We start from the raw sequence: 24737 nt of genomic DNA, 5'->3' as shown, positions 1-24737 counted from the left end.
GCTAAGACTCTCCAGAGAGCCGTCCTCAAAACCAACACACATCTTGACATATCTCCCGCATTGATCGCAGTGTCTCCAGAAACGGCATTCAAGGAGCCAGGAACTTTTCTGCCCACACTGTCCATTGAGTTGTCCTCAAAACCAATATACATCCTGCTATATCTCCCACATGGAAAATGCCAGGAGGCAAAAGTGGGGATTATGTTTAGACTTTCTCGGAACTGCTTCAAATCAACTAGATATCTTTGTGCTGTAAATCTCCCAACAGACAAACGCAAAAGCAGCAAACATCTCGCTGTATGTCCCACATCCAAAGTGCCAAGAGAGTAATGTAGAGCTTGCTCTCCCTGTCTTTGAGTACAGTTTTCAGTGTCCCGGTTACCTCTTTGCTAACATTCTCTTCAGAGCTGCAGTGAAACCAGGAACCACGGGGAGAAGGCACCCACACTGAAAATGCCTGGAAGGAACATTGGGGCTTCTTCTCAGTGTCTCTGACATAGGGTTTCACTGTCCCGGGAAAGTCTCTGCTAACACCCTGCAGAGCGCAGTGCCCAATATACAGAAACGTCTTGCGGTATCTCCTACAGGGAAAGTGCCAGGAGGAATTGTGGAGCTAGTTCTCAGTGTCTCTGAGAATTGCTCTGATTATCCGTGTGACCTCTTTGCTAAGACTCTCCAGAGAGCCTTCCTCAAAACCAACACACATCTTGACATATCTCCCGCATTGATCGCAGTGTCTCCAGAAACGGCGTTCAAGGAGCCAGGAACTTTTCTGCCCACACTGTCCATTGAGTTGTCCTCAAAACCAATATACATCCTGCTATATCTCCCACATGGAAAATGCCAGGAGGGAAAAGTGGGGATTATGTTTAGACTTTCTCGGAACTGCTTCAAATCAACTAGATATCTTTGTGCTGTAAATCTCCCAACAGACAAACGCAAAAGCAGCAAACATCTCGCTGTATGTCCCACATCCAAAGTGCCAAGAGAGTAATGTAGAGCTTGCTCTCCCTGTCTTTGAGTACAGTTTTCAGTGTCCCGGTTACCTCTTTGCTAACATTCTCTTCAGAGCTGCAGTGAAACCAGGAACCACGTGGAGAAGGCACCCACACTGAAAATGCCTGGAAGGAACATTGGGGCTTCTTCTCAGTGTCTCTGACATAGGGTTTCACTGTCCCGGGAAAGTCTCTGCTAACACCCTGCAGAGCGCAGTGCCCAATATACAGAAACGTCTTGCGGTATCTCCTACAGGGAAAGTGCCAGGAGGAATTGTGGAGCTAGTTCTCAGTGTCTCTGAGAATTGCTCTGATTATCCGTGTGACCTCTTTGCTAAGACTCTCCAGAGAGCCTTCCTCAAAACCAACACACATCTTGACATATCTCCCGCATTGATCGCAGTGTCTCCAGAAACGGCGTTCAAGGAGCCAGGAACTTTTCTGCCCACACTGTCCATTGAGTTGTCCTCAAAACCAATATACATCCTGCTATATCTCCCACATGGAAAATGCCAGGAGGCAAAAGTGGGGATTATGTTTAGACTTTCTCGGAACTGCTTCAAATCAACTAGATATCTTTGTGCTGTAAATCTCCCAACAGACAAACGCAAAAGCAGCAAACATCTCGCTGTATGTCCCACATCCAAAGTGCCAAGAGAGTAATGTAGAGCTTGCTCTCCCTGTCTTTGAGTACAGTTTTCAGTGTCCCGGTTACCTCTTTGCTAACATTCTCTTCAGAGCTGCAGTGAAACCAGGAACCACGTGGAGAAGGCACCCACACTGAAAATGCCTGGAAGGAACATTGGGGCTTCTTCTCAGTGTCTCTGATGTCGGGTTTCACTGTCCCGGGAAAGTCTCTGCTAACACCCTGCAGAGCGCAGTGCCCAATATACAGAAACGTCTTGCGGTATCTCCTACAGGGAAAGTGCCAAGAGGGAATTCTCGATCTTGTTCTCAGTGTCTCTGAGAATTGCTCTGATTATCCGTGTGACCTCTTTGCTAAGACTCTCCAGAGAGCCTTCCTCAAAACCAACACACATCTTGACATATCTCCCGCATTGATCGCAGTGTCTCCAGAAACGGCATTCAAGGAGCCAGGAACTTTTCTGCCCACACTGTCCATTGAGTTGTCCTCAAAACCAATATACATCCTGCTATATCTCCCACATGGAAAATGCCAGGAGGCAAAAGTGGGGATTATGTTTAGACTTTCTCGGAACTGCTTCAAACCAACTAGATATCTTTGTGCTGTAAATCTCCCAACAGACAAACGCAAAAGCAGCAAACATCTCGCTGTATGACCCACATCCAAAGTGCCAAGAGAGTAATGTAGAGCTTGCTCTCCCTGTCTTTGAGTACAGTTTTCAGTGTCCCGGTTACCTCTTTGCTAACATTCTCTTCAGAGCTGCAGTGAATCCAGGAACCACGTGGAGAAGGCACCCACACTGAAAATGACTGGAAGGAACGTTGGGGCTTCTTCTCAGTGTCTCTGATGTCGGGTTTCACTGTCCCGGGAAAGTCTCTGCTAACACCCTGCAGAGCGCAGTGCCCAATATACAGAAACGTCTTGCGGTATCTCCTACAGGGAAAGTGCCAAGAGGGAATTCTCGATCTTGTTCTCAGTGTCTCTGAGAATTGCTCTGATTATCCGTGTGACCTCTTTGCTAAGACTCTCCAGAGAGCCTTCCTCAAAACCAACACACATCTTGACATATCTCCCTCATTGATCGCAGTGTCTCCAGAAACGGCATTCAAGGAGCCAGGAACTTTTCTGCCCACACTGTCCATTGAGTTGTCCTCAAAACCAATATACATCCTGCTATATCTCCCACATGGAAAATGCCAGGAGGCAAAAGTGGGGATTATGTTTAGACTTTCTCGGAACTGCTTCAAATCAACTAGATATCTTTGTGCTGTAAATCTCCCAACAGACAAACGCAAAAGCAGCAAACATCTCGCTGTATGTCCCACATCCAAAGTGCCAAGAGAGTAATGTAGAGCTTGCTCTCCCTGTCTTTGAGTACAGTTTTCAGTGTCCCGGTTACCTCTTTGCTAACATTCTCTTCAGAGCTGCAGTGAAACCAGGAACCACGTGGAGAAGGCACCCACACTGAAAATGCCTGGAAGGAACATTGGGGCTTCTTCTCAGTGTCTCTGACATAGGGTTTCACTGTCCCGGGAAAGTCTCTGCTAACACCCTGCAGAGCGCAGTGCCCAATATACAGAAACGTCTTGCGGTATCTCCTACAGGGAAAGTGCCAGGAGGAATTGTGGAGCTAGTTCTCAGTGTCTCTGAGAATTGCTCTGATTATCCGTGTGACCTCTTTGCTAAGACTCTCCAGAGAGCCGTCCTCAAAACCAACACACATCTTGACATATCTCCCGCATTGATCGAAGTGTCTCCAGAAACGGCATTCAAGGAGCCAGGAACTTTTCTGCCTACACTGTCCATTGAGTTGTCCTCAAAACCAATATACATCCTGCTATATCTCCCACATGGAAAATGCCAGGAGGCAAAAGTGGGGATTATGTTTAGACTTTCTCGGAACTGCTTCAAATCAACTAGATATCTTTGTGCTGTAAATCTCCCACTAGACAAACGCAAAAGCAGCAAACATCTCCCTGTATGTCCCACATCCAAAGTGCCAAGAGAGTAATGTAGAGCTTGCTCTCCCTGTCTTTGAGTACAGTTTTCAGTGTCCCGGTTACCTCTTTGCTAACATTCTCTTCAGAGCTGCAGTGAAACCAGGAACCACGTGGAGAAGGCACCCACACTGAAAATGCCTGGAAGGAACATTGGGGCTTCTTCTCAGTGTCTCTGACATAGGGTTTCACTGTCCCGGGAAAGTCTCTGCTAACACCCTGCAGAGCGCAGTGCCCAATATACAGAAACGTCTTGCGGTATCTCCTACAGGGAAAGTGCCAAGAGGGAATTCTCGATCTTGTTCTCAGTGTCTCTGAGAATTGCTCTGATTATCCGTGTGACCTCTTTGCTAAGACTCTCCAGAGAGCCTTCCTCAAAACCAACACACATCTTGACATATCTCCCGCATTGATCGCAGTGTCTCCAGAAACGGCATTCAAGGAGCCAGGAACTTTTCTGCCCACACTGTCCATTGAGTTGTCCTCAAAACCAATATACATCCTGCTATATCTCCCACATGGAAAATGCCAGGAGGCAAAAGTGGGGATTATGTTTAGACTTTCTCGGAACTGCTTCAAATCAACTAGATATCTTTGTGCTGCAAATCTCCCAACAGACAAACGCAAAAGCAGCAAACATCTCGCTGTATGTCCCACATCCAAAGTGCCAAGAGAGTAATGTAGAGCTTGCTCTCCCTGTCTTTGAGTACAGTTTTCAGTGTCCCGGTTACCTCTTTGCTAACATTCTCTTCAGAGCTGCAGTGAAACCAGGAACCACGTGGAGAAGGCACCCACACTGAAAATGCCTGGAAGGAACATTGGGGCTTCTTCTCAGTGTCTCTGACATAGGGTTTCACTGTCCCGGGAAAGTCTCTGCTAACACCCTGCAGAGCGCTGTGCCCAATATACAGAAACGTCTTGCGGTATCTCCTACAGGGAAAGTGCCAAGAGGGAATTCTCGATCTTGTTCTCAGTGTCTCTGAGAATTGCTCTGATTATCCGTGTGACCTCTTTGCTAAGACTCTCCAGAGAGCCTTCCTCAAAACCAACACACATCTTGACATATCTCCCGCATTGATCGCAGTGTCTCCAGAAACGGCATTCAAGGAGCCAGGAACTTTTCTGCCCACACTGTCCATTGAGTTGTCCTCAAAACCAATATACATCCTGCTATATCTCCCACATGGAAAATGCCAGGAGGCAAAAGTGGGGATTATGTTTAGACTTTCTCGGAACTGCTTCAAATCAACTAGATATCTTTGTGCTGTAAATCTCCCAACAGACAAACGCAAAAGCAGCAAACATCTCGCTGTATGTCCCACATCCAAAGTGCCAAGAGAGTAATGTAGAGCTTGCTCTCCCTGTCTTTAAGTACAGTTTTCAGTGTCCCGGTTACCTCTTTGCTAACATTCTCTTCAGAGCTGCAGTGAAACCAGGAACCACGTGGAGAAGGCACCCACACTGAAAATGCCTGGAAGGAACATTGGGGCTTCTTCTCAGTGTCTCTGACATAGGGTTTCACTGTCCCGGGAAAGTCTCTGCTAACACCCTGCAGAGCGCAGTGCCCAATATACAGAAACGTCTTGCGGTATCTCCTACAGGGAAAGTGCCAAGAGGGAATTCTCGATCTTGTTCTCAGTGTCTCTGAGAATTGCTCTGATTATCCGTGTGACCTCTTTGCTAAGACTCTCCAGAGAGCCTTCCTCAAAACCAACACACATCTTGACATATCTCCCTCATTGATCGCAGTGTCTCCAGAAACGGCATTCAAGGAGCCAGGAACTTTTCTGCCCACACTGTCCATTGAGTTGTCCTCAAAACCAATATACATCCTGCTATATCTCCCACATGGAAAATGCCAGGAGGCAAAAGTGGGGATTATGTTTAGACTTTCTCGGAACTGCTTCAAATCAACTAGATATCTTTGTGCTGTAAATCTCCCAACAGCCAAACGCAAAAGCAGCAAACATCTCGCTGTATGTCCCACATCCAAAGTGCCAAGAGAGTAATGTAGAGCTTGCTCTCCCTGTCTTTGAGTACAGTTTTCAGTGTCCCGGTTACCTCTTTGCTAACATTCTCTTCAGAGCTGCAGTGAAACCAGGAACCACGTGGAGAAGGCACCCACACTGAAAATGCCTGGAAGGAACATTGGGGCTTCTTCTCAGTGTCTCTGATGTCGGGTTTCACTGTCCCGGGAAAGTCTCTGCTAACACCCTGCAGAGCGCAGTGCCCAATATACAGAAACGTCTTGCGGTATCTCCTACAGGGAAAGTGCCAAGAGGGAATTCTCGATCTTGTTCTCAGTGTCTCTGAGAATTGCTCTGATTATCCGTGTGACCTCTTTGCTAAGACTCTCCAGAGAGCCTTCCTCAAAACCAACACACATCTTGACATATCTCCCGCATTGATCGCAGTGTCTCCAGAAACGGCATTCAAGGAGCCAGGAACTTTTCTGCCCACACTGTCCATTGAGTTGTCCTCAAAACCAATATACATCCTGCTATATCTCCCACATGGAAAATGCCAGGAGGCAAAAGTGGGGCTTATGTTTAGACTTTCTCGGAACTGCTTCAAATCAACTAGATATCTTTGTGCTGTAAATCTCCCAACAGACAAACGCAAAAGCAGCAAACATCTCGCTGTATGTCCCACATCCAAAGTGCCAAGAGAGTAATGTAGAGCTTGCTCTCCCTGTCTTTGAGTACAGTTTTCAGTGTCCCGGTTACCTCTTTGCTAACATTCTCTTCAGAGCTGCAGTGAAACCAGGAACCACGTGGAGAAGGCACCCACACTGAAAATGCCTGGAAGGAACATTGGGGCTTCTTCTCAGTGTCTCTGACATAGGGTTTCACTGTCCCAGGAAAGACTCTGCTAACACCCTGCAGAGCGCAGTGCCCAATATACAGAAACGTCTTGCGGTATCTCCTACAGGGAAAGTGCCAAGAGGGAATTCTCGATCTTGTTCTCAGTGTCTCTGAGAATTACTCTGATTATCCGTGTGACCTCTTTGCTAAGACTCTCCAGAGAGCCTTCCTCAAAACCAACACACATCTTGACATATCTCCCGCATTGATCGCAGTGTCTCCAGAAACGGCATTCAAGGAGCCAGGAACTTTTCTGCCCACACTGTCCATTGAGTTGTCCTCAAAACCAATATACATCCTGCTATATCTCCCACATGGAAAATGCCAGGAGGCAAAAGTGGGGATTATGTTTAGACTTTCTCGGAACTGCTTCAAATCAACTAGATATCTTTGTGCTGTAAATCTCCCAACAGACAAACGCAAAAGCAGCAAACATCTCGCTGTATGTCCCACATCCAAAGTGCCAAGAGAGTAATGTAGAGCTTGCTCTCCCTGTCTTTGAGTACAGTTTTCAGTGTCCCGGTTACCTCTTTGCTAACATTCTCTTCAGAGCTGCAGTGAAACCAGGAACCACGTGGAGAAGGCACCCACACTGAAAATGCCTGGAAGGAACATTGGGGCTTCTTCTCAGTGTCTCTGACATAGGGTTTCACTGTCCCGGGAAAGTCTCTGCTAACACCCTGCAGAGCGCAGTGCCCAATATACAGAAACGTCTTGCGGTATCTCCTACAGGGAAAGTGCCAAGAGGGAATTCTCGATCTTGTTCTCAGTGTCTCTGAGAATTGCTCTGATTATCCGTGTGACCTCTTTGCTAAGACTCTCCAGAGAGCCTTCCTCAAAACCAACACACATCTTGACATATCTCCCGCATTGATCGCAGTGTCTCCAGAAACGGCATTCAAGGAGCCAGGAACTTTTCTGCCCACACTGTCCATTGAGTTGTCCTCAAAACCAATATACATCCTGCTATATCTCCCACATGGAAAATGCCAGGAGGCAAAAGTGGGGATTATGTTTAGACTTTCTCGGAACTGCTTCAAATCAACTAGATATCTTTGTGCTGTAAATCTCCCAACAGACAAACGCAAAAGCAGCAAACATCTCGCTGTATGTCCCACATCCAAAGTGCCAAGAGAGTAATGTAGAGCTTGCTCTCCCTGTCTTTAAGTACAGTTTTCAGTGTCCCGGTTACCTCTTTGCTAACATTCTCTTCAGAGCTGCAGTGAAACCAGGAACCACGTGGAGAAGGCACCCACACTGAAAATGCCTGGAACGAACATTGGGGCTTCTTCTCAGTGTCTCTGACATAGGGTTTCACTGTCCCGGGAAAGTCTCTGCTAACACCCTGCAGAGCGCAGTGCCCAATATACAGAAACGTCTTGCGGTATCTCCTACAGGGAAAGTGCCAAGAGGGAATTCTCGATCTTGTTCTCAGTGTCTCTGAGAATTGCTCTGATTATCCGTGTGACCTCTTTGCTAAGACTCTCCAGAGAGCCTTCCTCAAAACCAACACACATCTTGACATATCTCCCTCATTGATCGCAGTGTCTCCAGAAACGGCATTCAAGGAGCCAGGAACTTTTCTGCCCACACTGTCCATTGAGTTGTCCTCAAAACCAATATACATCCTGCTATATCTCCCACATGGAAAATGCCAGGAGGCAAAAGTGGGGATTATGTTTAGACTTTCTCGGAACTGCTTCAAATCAACTAGATATCTTTGTGCTGTAAATCTCCCAACAGACAAACGCAAAAGCAGCAAACATCTCGCTGTATGTCCCACATCCAAAGTGCCAAGAGAGTAATGTAGGGCTTGCTCTCCCTGTCTTTGAGTACAGTTTTCAGTGTCCCGGTTACCTCTTTGCTAACATTCTCTTCAGAGCTGCAGTGAAACCAGGAACCACGTGGAGAAGGCACCCACACTGAAAATGCCTGGAAGGAACATTGGGGCTTCTTCTCAGTGTCTCTGACATAGGGTTTCACTGTCCCGGGAAAGTCTCTGCTAACACCCTGCAGAGCGCAGTGCCCAATATACAGAAACGTCTTGCGGTATCTCCTACAGGGAAAGTGCCAAGAGGGAATTCTCGATCTTGTTCTCAGTGTCTCTGAGAATTGCTCTGATTATCCGTGTGACCTCTTTGCTAAGACTCTCCAGAGAGCCTTCCTCAAAACCAACACACATCTTGACATATCTCCCTCATTGATCGCAGTGTCTCCAGAAACAGCATTCAAGGAGCCAGGAACTTTTCTGCCCACACTGTCCATTGAGTTGTCCTCAAAACCAATATACATCCTGCTATATCTCCCACATGGAAAATGCCAGGAGGCAAAAGTGGGGCTTATGTTTAGACTTTCTCGGAACTGCTTCAAATCAACTAGATATCTTTGTGCTGTAAATCTCCCAACAGACAAACGCAAAAGCAGCAAACATCTCGCTGTATGTCCCACATCCAAAGTGCCAAGAGAGTAATGTAGAGCTTGCTCTCCCTGTCTTTGAGTACAGTTTTCAGTGTCCCGGTTACCTCTTTGCTAACATTCTCTTCAGAGCTGCAGTGAAACCAGGAACCACGTGGAGAAGGCACCCACACTGAAAATGCCTGGAAGGAACATTGGGGCTTCTTCTCAGTGTCTCTGACATAGGGTTTCACTGTCCCGGGAAAGACTCTGCTAACACCCTGCAGAGCGCAGTGCCCAATATACAGAAACGTCTTGCGGTATCTCCTACAGGGAAAGTGCCAAGAGGGAATTCTCGATCTTGTTCTCAGTGTCTCTGAGAATTGCTCTGATTATCCGTGTGACCTCTTTGCTAAGACTCTCCAGAGAGCCTTCCTCAAAACCAACACACATCTTGACATATCTCCCGCATTGATCGCAGTGTCTCCAGAAACGGCATTCAAGGAGCCAGGAACTTTTCTGCCCACACTGTCCATTGAGTTGTCCTCAAAACCAATATACATCCTGCTATATCTCCCACATGGAAAATGCCAGGAGGCAAAAGTGGGGATTATGTTTAGACTTTCTCGGAACTGCTTCAAATCAACTAGATATCTTTGTGCAGTAAATCTCCCAACAGACAAACGCAAAAGCAGCAAACATCTCGCTGTATGTCCCACATCCAAAGTGCCAAGAGAGTAATGTAGAGCTTGCTCTCCCTGTCTTTAAGTACAGTTTTCAGTGTCCCGGTTACCTCTTTGCTAACATTCTCTTCAGAGCTGCAGTGAAACCAGGAACCACGTGGAGAAGGCACCCACACTGAAAATGCCTGGAACGAACATTGGGGCTTCTTCTCAGTGTCTCTGACATAGGGTTTCACTGTCCCGGGAAAGTCTCTGCTAACACCCTGCAGAGCGCAGTGCCCAATATACAGAAACGTCTTGCGGTATCTCCTACAGGGAAAGTGCCAAGAGGGAATTCTCGATCTTGTTCTCAGTGTCTCTGAGAATTGCTCTGATTATCCGTGTGACCTCTTTGCTAAGACTCTCCAGAGAGCCTTCCTCAAAACCAACACACATCTTGACATATCTCCCTCATTGATCGCAGTGTCTCCAGAAACGGCATTCAAGGAGCCAGGAACTTTTCTGCCCACACTGTCCATTGAGTTGTCCTCAAAACCAATATACATCCTGCTATATCTCCCACATGGAAAATGCCAGGAGGCAAAAGTGGGGATTATGTTTAGACTTTCTCGGAACTGCTTCAAATCAACTAGATATCTTTGTGCTGTAAATCTCCCAACAGACAAACGCAAAAGCAGCAAACATCTCGCTGTATGTCCCACATCCAAAGTGCCAAGAGAGTAATGTAGAGCTTGCTCTCCCTGTCTTTGAGTACAGTTTTCAGTGTCCCGGTTACCTCTTTGCTAACATTCTCTTCAGAGCTGCAGTGAAACCAGGAACCACGTGGAGAAGGCACCCACACTGAAAATGCCTGGAAGGAACATTGGGGCTTCTTCTCAGTGTCTCTGACATAGGGTTTCACTGTCCCGGGAAAGTCTCTGCTAACACCCTGCAGAGCGCAGTGCCCAATATACAGAAACGTCTTGCGGTATCTCCTACAGGGAAAGTGCCAAGAGGGAATTCTCGATCTTGTTCTCAGTGTCTCTGAGAATTGCTCTGATTATCCGTGTGACCTCTTTGCTAAGACTCTCCAGAGAGCCTTCCTCAAAACCAACACACATCTTGACATATCTCCCTCATTGATCGCAGTGTCTCCAGAAACAGCATTCAAGGAGCCAGGAACTTTTCTGCCCACACTGTCCATTGAGTTGTCCTCAAAACCAATATACATCCTGCTATATCTCCCACATGGAAAATGCCAGGAGGCAAAAGTGGGGCTTATGTTTAGACTTTCTCGGAACTGCTTCAAATCAACTAGATATCTTTGTGCTGTAAATCTCCCAACAGACAAACGCAAAAGCAGCAAACATCTCGCTGTATGTCCCACATCCAAAGTGCCAAGAGAGTAATGTAGAGCTTGCTCTCCCTGTCTTTGAGTACAGTTTTCAGTGTCCCGGTTACCTCTTTGCTAACATTCTCTTCAGAGCTGCAGTGAAACCAGGAACCACGTGGAGAAGGCACCCACACTGAAAATGCCTGGAAGGAACATTGGGGCTTCTTCTCAGTGTCTCTGACATAGGGTTTCACTGTCCCAGGAAAGACTCTGCTAACACCCTGCAGAGCGCAGTGCCCAATATACAGAAACGTCTTGCGGTATCTCCTACAGGGAAAGTGCCAAGAGGGAATTCTCGATCTTGTTCTCAGTGTCTCTGAGAATTGCTCTGATTATCCGTGTGACCTCTTTGCTAAGACTCTCCAGAGAGCCTTCCTCAAAACCAACACACATCTTGACATATCTCCCGCATTGATCGCAGTGTCTCCAGAAACGGCATTCAAGGAGCCAGGAACTTTTCTGCCCACACTGTCCATTGAGTTGTCCTCAAAACCAATATACATCCTGCTATATCTCCCACATGGAAAATGCCAGGAGGCAAAAGTGGGGATTATGTTTAGACTTTCTCGGAACTGCTTCAAATCAACTAGATATCTTTGTGCAGTAAATCTCCCAACAGACAAACGCAAAAGCAGCAAACATCTCGCTGTATGTCCCACATCCAAAGTGCCAAGAGAGTAATGTAGAGCTTGCTCTCCCTGTCTTTGAGTACAGTTTTCAGTGTCCCGGTTACCTCTTTGCTAACATTCTCTTCAGAGCTGCAGTGAAACCAGGAACCACGTGGAGAAGGCACCCACACTGAAAATGCCTGGAAGGAACATTGGGGCTTCTTCTCAGTGTCTCTGACATAGGGTTTCACTGTCCCGGGAAAGTCTCTGCTAACACCCTGCAGAGCGCAGTGCCCAATATACAGAAACGTCTTGCGGTATCTCCTACAAGGAAAGTGCCAAGAGGGAATTCTCGATCTTGTTCTCAGTGTCTCTGAGAATTGCTCTGATTATCCGTGTGACCTCTTTGCTAAGACTCTCCAGAGAGCCTTCCTCAAAACCAACACACATCTTGACATATCTCCCGCATTGATCGCAGTGTCTCCAGAAACGGCATTCAAGGAGCCAGGAACTTTTCTGCCCATACTGTCCATTGAGTTGTCCTCAAAACCAATATACATCCTGCTATATCTCCCACATGGAAAATGCCAGGAGGCAAAAGTGGGGATTATGTTTAGACTTTCTCGGAACTGCTTCAAATCAACTAGATATCTTTGTGCTGTAAATCTCCCAACAGACAAACGCAAAAGCAGCAAACATCTCGCTGTATGTCCCACATCCAAAGTGCCAAGAGAGTAATGTAGAGCTTGCTCTCCCTGTCTTTGAGTACAGTTTTCAGTGTCCCGGTTACCTCTTTGCTAACATTCTCTTCAGAGCTGCAGTGAAACCAGGAACCACGTGGAGAAGGCACCCACACTGAAAATGCCTGGAAGGAACATTGGGGCTTCTTCTCAGTGTCTCTGACATAGGGTTTCACTGTCCCAGGAAAGACTCTGCTAACACCCTGCAGAGCGCAGTGCCCAATATACAGAAACGTCTTGCGGTATCTCCTACAAGGACAGTGCCAAGAGGGAATTCTCGATCTTGTTCTCAGTGTCTCTGAGAATTGCTCTGATTATCCGTGTGACCTCTTTGCTAAGACTCTCCAGAGAGCCTTCCTCAAAACCAACACACATCTTGACATATCTCCCGCATTGATCGCAGTGTCTCCAGAAACGGCATTCAAGGAGCCAGGAACTTTTCTGCCCACACTGTCCATTGAGTTGTCCTCAAAACCAATATACATCCTGCTATATCTCCCACATGGAAAATGCCAGGAGGCAAAAGTGGGGATTATGTTTAGACTTTCTCGGAACTGCTTCAAATCAACTAGATATCTTTGTGCTGTAAATCTCCCAACAGAGAAACGCAAAAGCAGCAAACATCTCGCTGTATGTCCCACATCCAAAGTGCCAAGAGAGTAATGTAGAGCTTGCTCTCCCTGTCTTTGAGTACAGTTTTCAGTGTCCCGGTTACCTCTTTGCTAACATTCTCTTCAGAGCTGCAGTGAATCCAGGAACCACGTGGAGAAGGCACCCACACTGAAAATGACTGGAAGGAACATTGGGGCTTCTTCTCAGTGTCTCTGATGTCGGGTTTCACTGTCCCGGGAAAGTCTCTGCTAACACCCTGCAGAGCGCAGTGCCCAATATACAGAAACGTCTTGCGGTATCTCCTACAGGGAAAGTGCCAGGAGGAATTGTGGAGCTTGGTCTCAGTGTCTCTGAGAATTGCTCTGATTATCCGTGTGACCTCTTTGCTAAGACTCTCCAGAGAGCCTTCCTCAAAACCAACACACATCTTGACCTATCTCCCACATTGATCGCAGTGTCTCCAGAAACGGCATTCAAGGAGCCAGGAACTTTTCTGCCCACACTGTCCATTGAGTTGTCCTCAAAACCAATATACATCCTTCTATATCTCCCACATGGAAAATGCCAGGAGGGAAAAGTGGGGATTATGTTTAGACTTTCTCGGAACTGCTTCAAATCAACTAGATATCTTTGTGCTGTAAATCTCCCAACAGACAAACGCAAAAGCAGCAAACATCTCGCTGTATGTCCCACATCCAAAGTGCCAAGAGAGTAATGTAGAGCTTGCTCTCCCTGTCTTTGAGTACAGTTTTCAGTGTCCCGGTTACCTCTTTGCTAACATTCTCTTCAGAGCTGCAGTGAAACCAGGAACCACGTGGAGAAGGCACCCACACTGAAAATGCCTGGAAGGAACATTGGGGCTTCTTCTCAGTGTCTCTGACATAGGGTTTCACTGTCCCGGGAAAGTCTCTGCTAACACCCTGCAGAGCGCAGTGCCCAATATACAGAAACATCTTGCGGTATCTCCTACAGGGAAAGTGCCAAGAGGGAATTCTCGATCTTGTTCTCAGTGTCTCTGAGAATTGCTCTGATTATCCGTGTGACCTCTTTGCTAAGACTCTCCAGAGAGCCTTCCTCAAAACCAACACACATCTTGACATATCTCCCGCATTGATCGCAGTGTCTCCAGAAACGGCATTCAAGGAGCCAGGAACTTTTCTGCCCACACTGTCCATTGAGTTGTCCTCAAAACCAATATACATCCTGCTATATCTCCCACATGGAAAATGCCAGGAGGCAAAAGTGGGGATTATGTTTAGACTTTCTCGGAACTGCTTCAAATCAACTAGATATCTTTGTGCTGTAAATCTCCCAACAGACAAACGCAAAAGCAGCAAACATCTCGCTGTATGTCCCACATCCAAAGTGCCAAGAGAGTAATGTAGAGCTTGCTCTCCCTGTCTTTGAGTACAGTTTTCAGTGTCCCGGTTACCTCTTTGCTAACATTCTCTTCAGAGCTGCAGTGAATCCAGGAACCACGTGGAGAAGGCACCCACACTGAAAATGACTGGAAGGAACATTGGGGCTTCTTCTCAGTGTCTCTGACATAGGGTTTCACTGTCCCGGGAAAGTCTCTGCTAACACCCTGCAGAGCGCAGTGCCCAATATACAGAAACGTCTTGCGGTATCTCCTACAGGGAAAGTGCCAGGAGGAATTGTGGAGCTTGGTCTCAGTGTCTCTGAGAATTGCTCTGATTATCCATGTGACCTCTTTGCTAAGACTCTCCAGAGAGCCTTCCTCAAAACCAACACACATCTTGACATATCTCCCTCATTGATCGCAGTGTCTCCAGAAACGGCATTCAAGGAGCCAGGAACTTTTCTGCCCACACTGTCCATTGAGTTGTCCTCAAAACCAATATACATCCTGCTATATCTCCCACATGGAAAATGCCAGGAGGGAAAAGTGGGGATTATGTTTAGACTTTCTCGGAACTGCTTCAAATCAACTAGATATCTTTGTGCTGTAAATCTCCCAACAGCCAAACGCAAAAGCAGCAAACATCTCGCTGTATGTCCCACATCCAAAGTGCCAAGAGAGTAATGTAGAGCTTGCTCTCCCTGTCTTTGAGTACTGTTTTCAGTGTCCCGGTTACCTCTTTGCTAACATTCTCTTCAGAGCTGCAGTGAAACCAGGAACCACGTGGAGAAGGCACCCACACTGAAAATGCCTGGAAGGAACATTGGGGCTTCTTCTCAGTGTCTCTGACATAGGGTTTCACTGTCCCGGGAAAGTCTCTGCTAACACCCTGCAGAGCGCAGTGCCCAATATACAGAAACGTCTTGCGGTATCTCCTACAGGGAAAGTGCCAAGAGGGAATTCTCGAGCTTGGTCTCAGTGTCTCTGAGAATTGCTCTGATTATCCGTGTGACCTCTTTGCTAAGACTCTCCAGAGAGCCTTCCTCAAAACCAACACACATCTTGACATATCTCCCGCATTGATCGCAGTGTCTCCAGAAACGGCATTCAAGGAGCCAGGAACTTTTCTGCCCACACTGTCCATTGAGTTGTCCTCAAAACCAATATACATCCTGCTATATCTCCCACATGGAAAATGCCAGGAGGCAAAAGTGGGGATTATGTTTAGACTTTCTCGGAACTGCTTCAAATCAACTAGATATCTTTGTGCTGTAAATCTCCCAACAGAGAAACGCAAAAGCAGCAAACATCTCGCTGTATGTCCCACATCCAAAGTGCCAAGAGAGTAATGTAGAGCTTGCTCTCCCTGTCTTTGAGTACTGTTTTCACTGTCCCGGTTACCTCTTTGCTAACATTCTCTTCAGAGCTGCAGTGAAACCAGGAACCACGTGGAGAAGGCACCCACACTGAAAATGACTGGAAGGAACATTGGGGCTTCTTCTCAGTGTCTCTGATGTCGGGTTTCACTGTCCCGGGAAAGTCTCTGCTAACACCCTGCAGAGCGCAGTGCCCAATATACAGAAACGTCTTGCGGTATCTCCTACAGGGAAAGTGCCAGGAGGAATTGTGGAGCTTGGTCTCAGTGTCTCTGAGAATTGCTCTGATTATCCGTGTGACCTCTTTGCTAAGACTCTCCAGAGAGCCTTCCTCAAAACCAACACACATCTTGACCTATCTCCCACATTGATCGCAGTGTCTCCAGAAACGGCATTCAAGGAGCCAGGAACTTTTCTGCCCACACTGTCCATTGAGTTGTCCTCAAAACCAATATACATCCTGCTATATCTCCCACATGGAAAATGCCAGGAGGGAAAAGTGGGGATTATGTTTAGACTTTCTCGGAACTGCTTCAAATCAACTAGATATCTTTGTGCTGTAAATCTCCCAACAGACAAACGCAAAAGCAGCAAACATCTCGCTGTATGTCCCACATCCAAAGTGCCAAGAGAGTAATGTAGAGCTTGCTCTCCCTGTCTTTGAGTACAGTTTTCAGTGTCCCGGTTACCTCTTTGCTAACATTCTCTTCAGAGCTGCAGTGAAACCAGGAACCACGTGGAGAAGGCACCCACACTGAAAATGACTGGAAGGAACATTGGGGCTTCTTCTCAGTGTCTCTGACATAGGGTTTCACTGTCCCGGGAAAGTCTCTGCTAACACCCTGCAGAGCGCAGTGCCCAATATACAGAAACATCTTGCGGTATCTCCTACAGGGAAAGTGCCAAGAGGGAATTCTCGATCTTGTTCTCAGTGTCTCTGAGAATTGCTCTGATTATCCGTGTGACCTCTTTGCTAAGACTCTCCAGAGAGCCTTCCTCAAAACCAACACACATCTTGACATATCTCCCGCATTGATCGCAGTGTCTCCAGAAACGGCATTCAAGGAGCCAGGAACTTTTCTGCCCACACTGTCCATTGAGTTGTCCTCAAAACCAATATACATCCTGCTATATCTCCCACATGGAAAATGCCAGGAGGCAAAAGTGGGGATTATGTTTAGACTTTCTCGGAACTGCTTCAAATCAACTAGATATCTTTGTGCTGTAAATCTCCCAACAGACAAACGCAAAAGCAGCAAACATCTCGCTGTATGTCCCACATCCAAAGTGCCAAGAGAGTAATGTAGAGCTTGCTCTCCCTGTCTTTGAGTACAGTTTTCAGTGTCCCGGTTACCTCTTTGCTAACATTCTCTTCAGAGCTGCAGTGAATCCAGGAACCACGTGGAGAAGGCACCCACACTGAAAATGACTGGAAGGAACATTGGGGCTTCTTCTCAGTGTCTCTGACATAGGGTTTCACTGTCCCGGGAAAGTCTCTGCTAACACCCTGCAGAGCGCAGTGCCCAATATACAGAAACGTCTTGCGGTATCTCCTACAGGGAAAGTGCCAGGAGGAATTGTGGAGCTTGGTCTCAGTGTCTCTGAGAATTGCTCTGATTATCCATGTGACCTCTTTGCTAAGACTCTCCAGAGAGCCTTCCTCAAAACCAACACACATCTTGACATATCTCCCTCATTGATCGCAGTGTCTCCAGAAACGGCATTCAAGGAGCCAGGAACTTTTCTGCCCACACTGTCCATTGAGTTGTCCTCAAAACCAATATACATCCTGCTATATCTCCCACATGGAAAATGCCAGGAGGGAAAAGTGGGGATTATGTTTAGACTTTCTCGGAACTGCTTCAAATCAACTAGATATCTTTGTGCTGTAAATCTCCCAACAGCCAAACGCAAAAGCAGCAAACATCTCGCTGTATGTCCCACATCCAAAGTGCCAAGAGAGTAATGTAGAGCTTGCTCTCCCTGTCTTTGAGTACTGTTTTCAGTGTCCCGGTTACCTCTTTGCTAACATTCTCTTCAGAGCTGCAGTGAAACCAGGAACCACGTGGAGAAGGCACCCACACTGAAAATGCCTGGAAGGAACATTGGGGCTTCTTCTCAGTGTCTCTGACATAGGGTTTCACTGTCCCGGGAAAGTCTCTGCTAACACCCTGCAGAGCGCAGTGCCCAATATACAGAAACGTCTTGCGGTATCTCCTACAGGGAAAGTGCCAGGAGGAATTGTGGATCTTGGTCTCAGTGTCTCTGAGAATTGCTCTGATTATCCGTGTGACCTCTTTGCTAAGACTCTCCAGAGAGCCTTCCTCAAAACCAACACACATCTTGACATATCTCCCGCATTGATCGCAGTGTCTCCAGAAACGGCATTCAAGGAGCCAGGAACTTTTCTGCCCACACTGTCCATTGAGTTGTCCTCAAAACCAATATACATCCTGCTATATCTCCCACATGGAAAATGCCAGGAGGCAAAAGTGGGGCTTATGTTTAGACTTTCTCGGAACTGCTTCAAATCAACTAGATATCTTTGTGCTGTAAATCTCCCAACAGCCAAACGCAAAAGCAGCAAACATCTCGCTGTATGTCCCACATCCAAAGTGCCAAGAGAGTAATGTAGAGCTTGCTCTCCCTGTCTTTGAGTACAGTTTTCAGTGTCCCGGTTACCTCTTTGCTAACATTCTCTTCAGAGCTGCAGTGAATCCAGGAACCACGTGGAGAAGGCACCCACACTGAAAATGACTGGAAGGAACATTGGGGCTTCTTCTCAGTGTCTCTGATGTCGGGTTTCACTGTCCCGGGAAAGTCTCTGCTAACACCCTGCAGAGCGCAGTGCCCAATATACAGAAACGTCTTGCGGTATCTCCTACAGGGAAAGTGCCAGGAGGAATTGTGGAGCTTGGTCTCAGTGTCTCTGAGAATTGCTCTGATTATCCATGTGACCTCTTTGCTAAGACTCTCCAGAGAGCCTTCCTCAAAACCAACACACATCTTGACATATCTCCCTCATTGATCGCAGTGTCTCCAGAAACGGCATTCAAGGAGCCAGGAACTTTTCTGCCCACACTGTCCATTGAGTTGTCCTCAAAACCAATATACATCCTGCTATATCTCCCACATGGAAAATGCCAGGAGGCAAAAGTGGGGATTATGTTTAGACTTTCTCGGAACTGCTTCAAATCAACTAGATATCTTTGTGTTGTAAATCTCCCAACAGAGAAACGCAAAAGCAGCAAACATCTCGCTGTATGTCCCACATCCAAAGTGCCAAGAGAGTAATGTAGAGCTTGCTCTCCCTGTCTTTGAGTACAGTTTTCAGTGTCCCGGTTACCTCTTTGCTAACATTCTCTTCAGAGCTGCAGTGAATCCAGGAACCACGTGGAGAAGGCACCCACACTGAAAATGCCTGGAAGGAACATTGGGGCTTCTTCTCAGTGTCTCTGACATAGGGTTTCACTGTCCCGGGAAAGTCTCTGCTAACACCCTGCAGAGCGCAGTGCCCAATATACAGAAACGTCTTGCGGTATCTCCTACAGGGAAAGTGCCAGGAGGAATTGTGGAGCTTGGTCTCAGTGTCTCTGAGAATTGCTCTGATTATCCATGTGACCTCTTTGCTAAGACTCTCCAGAGAGCCTTCCTCAAAACCAACACACATCTTGACATATCTCCCGCATTGATCGCAGTGTCTCCAGAAACGGCATTCAAGGAGCCAGGAACTTTTCTGCCCACACTGTCCATTGAGTTGTCCTCAAAACCAATATACATCCTGCTATATCTCCCACATGGAAAATGCCAGGAGGGAAAAGTGGGGATTATGTTTAGACTTTCTCGGAACTGCTTCAAATCAACTAGATATCTTTGTGCTGTAAATCTCCCAACAGCCAAACGCAAAAGCAGCAAACATCTCGCTGTATGTCCCACATCCAAAGTGCCAAGAGAGTAATGTAGAGCTTGCTCTCCCTGTCTTTGAGTACTGTTTTCAGTGTCCCGGTTACCTCTTTGCTAACATTCTCTTCAGAGCTGCAGTGAAACCAGGAACCACGTGGAGAAGGCACCCACACTGAAAATGCCTGGAAGGAACATTGGGGCTTCTTCTCAGTGTCTCTGACATAGGGTTTCACTGTCCCGGGAAAGTCTCTGCTAACACCCTGCAGAGCGCAGTGCCCAATATACAGAAACGTCTTGCGGTATCTCCTACAGGGAAAGTGCCAGGAGGAATTGTGGAGCTTGGTCTCAGTGTCTCTGAGAATTGCTCTGATTATCCATGTGACCTCTTTGCTAAGACTCTCCAGAGAGCCTTCCTCAAAACCAACACACATCTTGACATATCTCCCTCATTGATCGCAGTGTCTCCAGAAACGGCATTCAAGGAGCCAGGAACTTTTCTGCCCACACTGTCCATTGAGTTGTCCTCAAAACCAATATACATCCTGCTATATCTCCCACATGGAAAATGCCAGGAGGGAAAAGTGGGGATTATGTTTAGACTTTCTCGGAACTGCTTCAAATCAACTAGATATCTTTGTGCTGTAAATCTCCCAACAGCCAAACGCAAAAGCAGCAAACATCTCGCTGTATGTCCCACATCCAAAGTGCCAAGAGAGTAATGTAGAGCTTGCTCTCCCTGTCTTTGAGTACAGTTTTCAGTGTCCCGGTTACCTCTTTGCTAACATTCTCTTCAGAGCTGCAGTGAAACCAGGAACCACGTGGAGAAGGCACCCACACTGAAAATGCCTGGAAGGAACATTGGGGCTTCTTCTCAGTGTCTCTGATGTCGGGTTTCACTGTCCCGGGAAAGTCTCTGCTAACACCCTGCAGAGCGCAGTGCCCAATATACAGAAACGTCTTGCGGTATCTCCTACAGGGAAAGTGCCAGGAGGAATTGTGGAGCTTGGTCTCAGTGTCTCTGAGAATTGCTCTGATTATCCATGTGACCTCTTTGCTAAGACTCTCCAGAGAGCCTTCCTCAAAACCAACACACATCTTGACATATCTCCCTCATTGATCGCAGTGTCTCCAGAAACGGCATTCAAGGAGCCAGGAACTTTTCTGCCCACACTGTCCATTGAGTTGTCCTCAAAACCAATATACATCCTGCTATATCTCCCACATGGAAAATGCCAGGAGGCAAAAGTGGGGATTATGTTTAGACTTTCTCGGAACTGCTTCAAATCAACTAGATATCTTTGTGCTGTAAATCTCCCAACAGCCAAACGCAAAAGCAGCAAACATCTCGCTGTATGTCCCACATCCAAAGTGCCAAGAGAGTAATGTAGAGCTTGCTCTCCCTGTCTTTGAGTACTGTTTTCAGTGTCCCGGTTACCTCTTTGCTAACATTCTCTTCAGAGCTGCAGTGAAACCAGGAACCACGTGGAGAAGGCACCCACACTGAAAATGCCTGGAAGGAACATTGGGGCTTCTTCTCAGTGTCTCTGACATAGGGTTTCACTGTCCCGGGAAAGTCTCTGCTAACACCCTGCAGAGCGCAGTGCCCAATATACAGAAACGTCTTGCGGTATCTCCTACAGGGAAAGTGCCAGGAGGAATTGTGGAGCTTGGTCTCAGTGTCTCTGAGAATTGCTCTGATTATCCGTGTGACCTCTTTGCTAAGACTCTCCAGAGAGCCTTCCTCAAAACCAACACACATCTTGACATATCTCCCGCATTGATCGCAGTGTCTCCAGAAACGGCATTCAAGGAGCCAGGAACTTTTCTGCCCACACTGTCCATTGAGTTGTCCTCAAAACCAATATACATCCTGCTATATCTCCCACATGGAAAATGCCAGGAGGCAAAAGTGGGGATTATGTTTAGACTTTCTCGGAACTGCTTCAAATCAACTAGATATCTTTGTGCTGTAAATCTCCCAACAGACAAACGCAAAAGCAGCAAACATCTCGCTGTATGTCCCACATCCAAAGTGCCAAGAGAGTAATGTAGAGCTTGCTCTCCCTGTCTTTGAGTACAGTTTTCAGTGTCCCGGTTACCTCTTTGCTAACATTCTCTTCAGAGCTGCAGTGAATCCAGGAACCACGTGGAGAAGGCACCCACACTGAAAATGACTGGAAGGAACATTGGGGCTTCTTCTCAGTGTCTCTGATGTCGGGTTTCACTGTCCCGGGAAAGTCTCTGCTAACACCCTGCAGAGCGCAGTGCCCAATATACAGAAACGTCTTGCGGTATCTCCTACAGGGAAAGTGCCAGGAGGAATTGTGGAGCTTGGTCTCAGTGTCTCTGAGAATTGCTCTGATTATCCGTGTGACCTCTTTGCTAAGACTCTCCAGAGAGACGTCCTCAAAACCAACACACATCTTGACCTATCTCCCACATTGATCGCAGTGTCTCCAGAAACGGCATTCAAGGAGCCAGGAACTTTTCTGCCCACACTCTCCGGGGACAGTTCCTTAAAACCAATATACATCCTGCTATATCTCCCACATGGAAAATGCCAGGAGGGAAAAGTGGGGATTATGTTTAGACTTTCTCGGAACTGCTTCAAATCAACTAGATATCTTTGTGCTGTAAATCTCCCAACAGACAAACGCAAAAGCAGCAAACATCTCGCTGTATATCCCACATCCAAAGTGCCAAGAGAGAGCTTGCTCTCCCTGTCTTTGAGTACAGTTTTCAGTGTCCCGGTTACCTCTTTGCTAACATTCTCTTCAGAGCTGCAGTGAATCCAGGAACCACGTGGAGAAGGCACCCACACTGAAAATGACTGGAAGGAACATTGGGGCTTCTTCTCAGTGTCTCTGACATAGGGTTTCACTGTCCCGGGAAAGTCTCTGCTAACACCCTGCAGAGCGCAGTGCCCAATATACAGAAACGTCTTGCGGTATCTCCTACAGGGAAAGTGCCAGGAGGAATTGTGGAGCTTGGTCTCAGTGTCTCTGAGAATTGCTCTGATTATCCATGTGACCTCTTTGCTAAGACTCTCCAGAGAGCCTTCCTCAAAACCAACACACATCTTGACATATCTCCCTCATTGATCGCAGTGTCTCCAGAAACGGCATTCAAGGAGCCAGGAACTTTTCTGCCCACACTGTCCATTGAGTTGTCCTCAAAACCAATATACATCCTGCTATATCTCCCACATGGAAAATGCCAGGAGGCAAAAGTGGGGATTATGTTTAGACTTTCTCGGAACTGCTTCAAATCAACTAGATATCTTTGTGCTGTAAATCTCCCAACAGCCAAACGCAAAAGCAGCAAACATTTCGCTGTATGTCCCACATCCAAAGTGCCAAGAGAGTAATGTAGAGCTTGCTCTCCCTGTCTTTGAGTACAGTTTTCAGTGTCCCGGTTACCTCTTTGCTAACATTCTCTTCAGAGCTGCAGTGAAACCAGGAACCACGTGGAGAAGGCACCCACACTGAAAATGACTGGAAGGAACATTGGGGCTTCTTCTCAGTGTCTCTGACATAGGGTTTCACTGTCCCGGGAAAGTCTCTGCTAACACCCTGCAGAGCGCAGTGCCCAATATACAGAAACGTCTTGCGGTATCTCCTACAGGGAAAGTGCCAGGAGGAATTGTGGAGCTTGGTCTCAGTGTCTCTGAGAATTGCTCTGATTATCCGTGTGACCTCTTTGCTAAGACTCTCCAGAGAGCCTTCCTCAAAACCAACACACATCTTGACATATCTCCCGCATTGATCGCAGTGTCTCCAGAAACGGCATTCAAGGAGCCAGGAACTTTTCTGCCCACACTGTCCATTGAGTTGTCCTCAAAACCAATATACATCCTGCTATATCTCCCACATGGAAAATGCCAGGAGGGAAAAGTGGGGATTATGCTTAGACTTTCTCGGAACTGCTTCAAATCAACTAGATATCTTTGTGCTGTAAATCTCCCAACAGCCAAACGCAAAAGCAGCAAACATCTCGCTGTATGTCCCACATCCAAAGTGCCAAGAGAGTAATGTAGAGCTTGCTCTCCCTGTCTTTGAGTACTGTTTTCAGTGTCCCGGTTACCTCTTTGCTAACATTCTCTTCAGAGCTGCAGTGAAACCAGGAACCACGTGGAGAAGGCACCCACACTGAAAATGCCTGGAAGGAACATTGGGGCTTCTTCTCAGTGTCTCTGACATAGGGTTTCACTGCCCCGGGAAAGTCTCTGCTAACACCCTGCAGAGCGCAGTGCCCAATATACAGAAACGTCTTGCGGTATCTCCTACAGGGAAAGTGCCAGGAGGAATTGTGGAGCTTGGTCTCAGTGTCTCTGAGAATTGCTCTGATTATCCGTGTGACCTCTTTGCTAAGACTCTCCAGAGAGCCTTCCTCAAAACCAACACACATCTTGACATATCTCCCGCATTGATCGCAGTGTCTCCAGAAACGGCATTCAAGGAGCCAGGAACTTTTCTGCCCACACTGTCCATTGAGTTGTCCTCAAAACCAATATACATCCTGCTATATCTCCCACATGGAAAATGCCAGGAGGGAAAAGTGGGGATTATGCTTAGACTTTCTCGGAACTGCTTCAAATCAACTAGATATCTTTGTGCTGTAAATCTCCCAACAGCCAAACGCAAAAGCAGCAAACATCTCGCTGTATGTCCCACATCCAAAGTGCCAAGAGAGTAATGTAGAGCTTGCTCTCCCTGTCTTTGAGTACAGTTTTCAGTGTCCCGGTTACCTCTTTGCTAACATTCTCTTCAGAGCTGCAGTGAAACCAGGAACCACGTGGAGAAGGCACCCACACTGAAAATGACTGGAAGGAACATTGGGGCTTCTTCTCAGTGTCTCTGATGTCGGGTTTCACTGTCCCGGGAAAGTCTCTGCTAACACCCTGCAGAGCGCAGTGCCCAATATACAGAAACGTCTTGCGGTATCTCCTACGGGGAAAGTGCCAGGAGGAATTGTGGAGCTTGGTCTCAGTGTCTCTGAGAATTGCTCTGATTATCCGTGTGACCTCTTTGCTAAGACTCTCCAGAGAGCCTTCCTCAAAACCAACACACATCTTGACATATCTCCCGCATTGATCGCAGTGTCTCCAGAAACGGCATTCAAGGAGCCAGGAACTTTTCTGCCTACACTGTCCATTGAGTTGTCCTCAAAACCAATATACATCCTGCT

This window comes from Larus michahellis, chromosome 10 (assembly GCF_964199755.1).
Source record: "Larus michahellis chromosome 10, bLarMic1.1, whole genome shotgun sequence".
Lineage (NCBI taxonomy): Eukaryota > Metazoa > Chordata > Aves > Charadriiformes > Laridae > Larus > Larus michahellis.
This window is presented reverse-complemented; position numbering follows the sequence as displayed.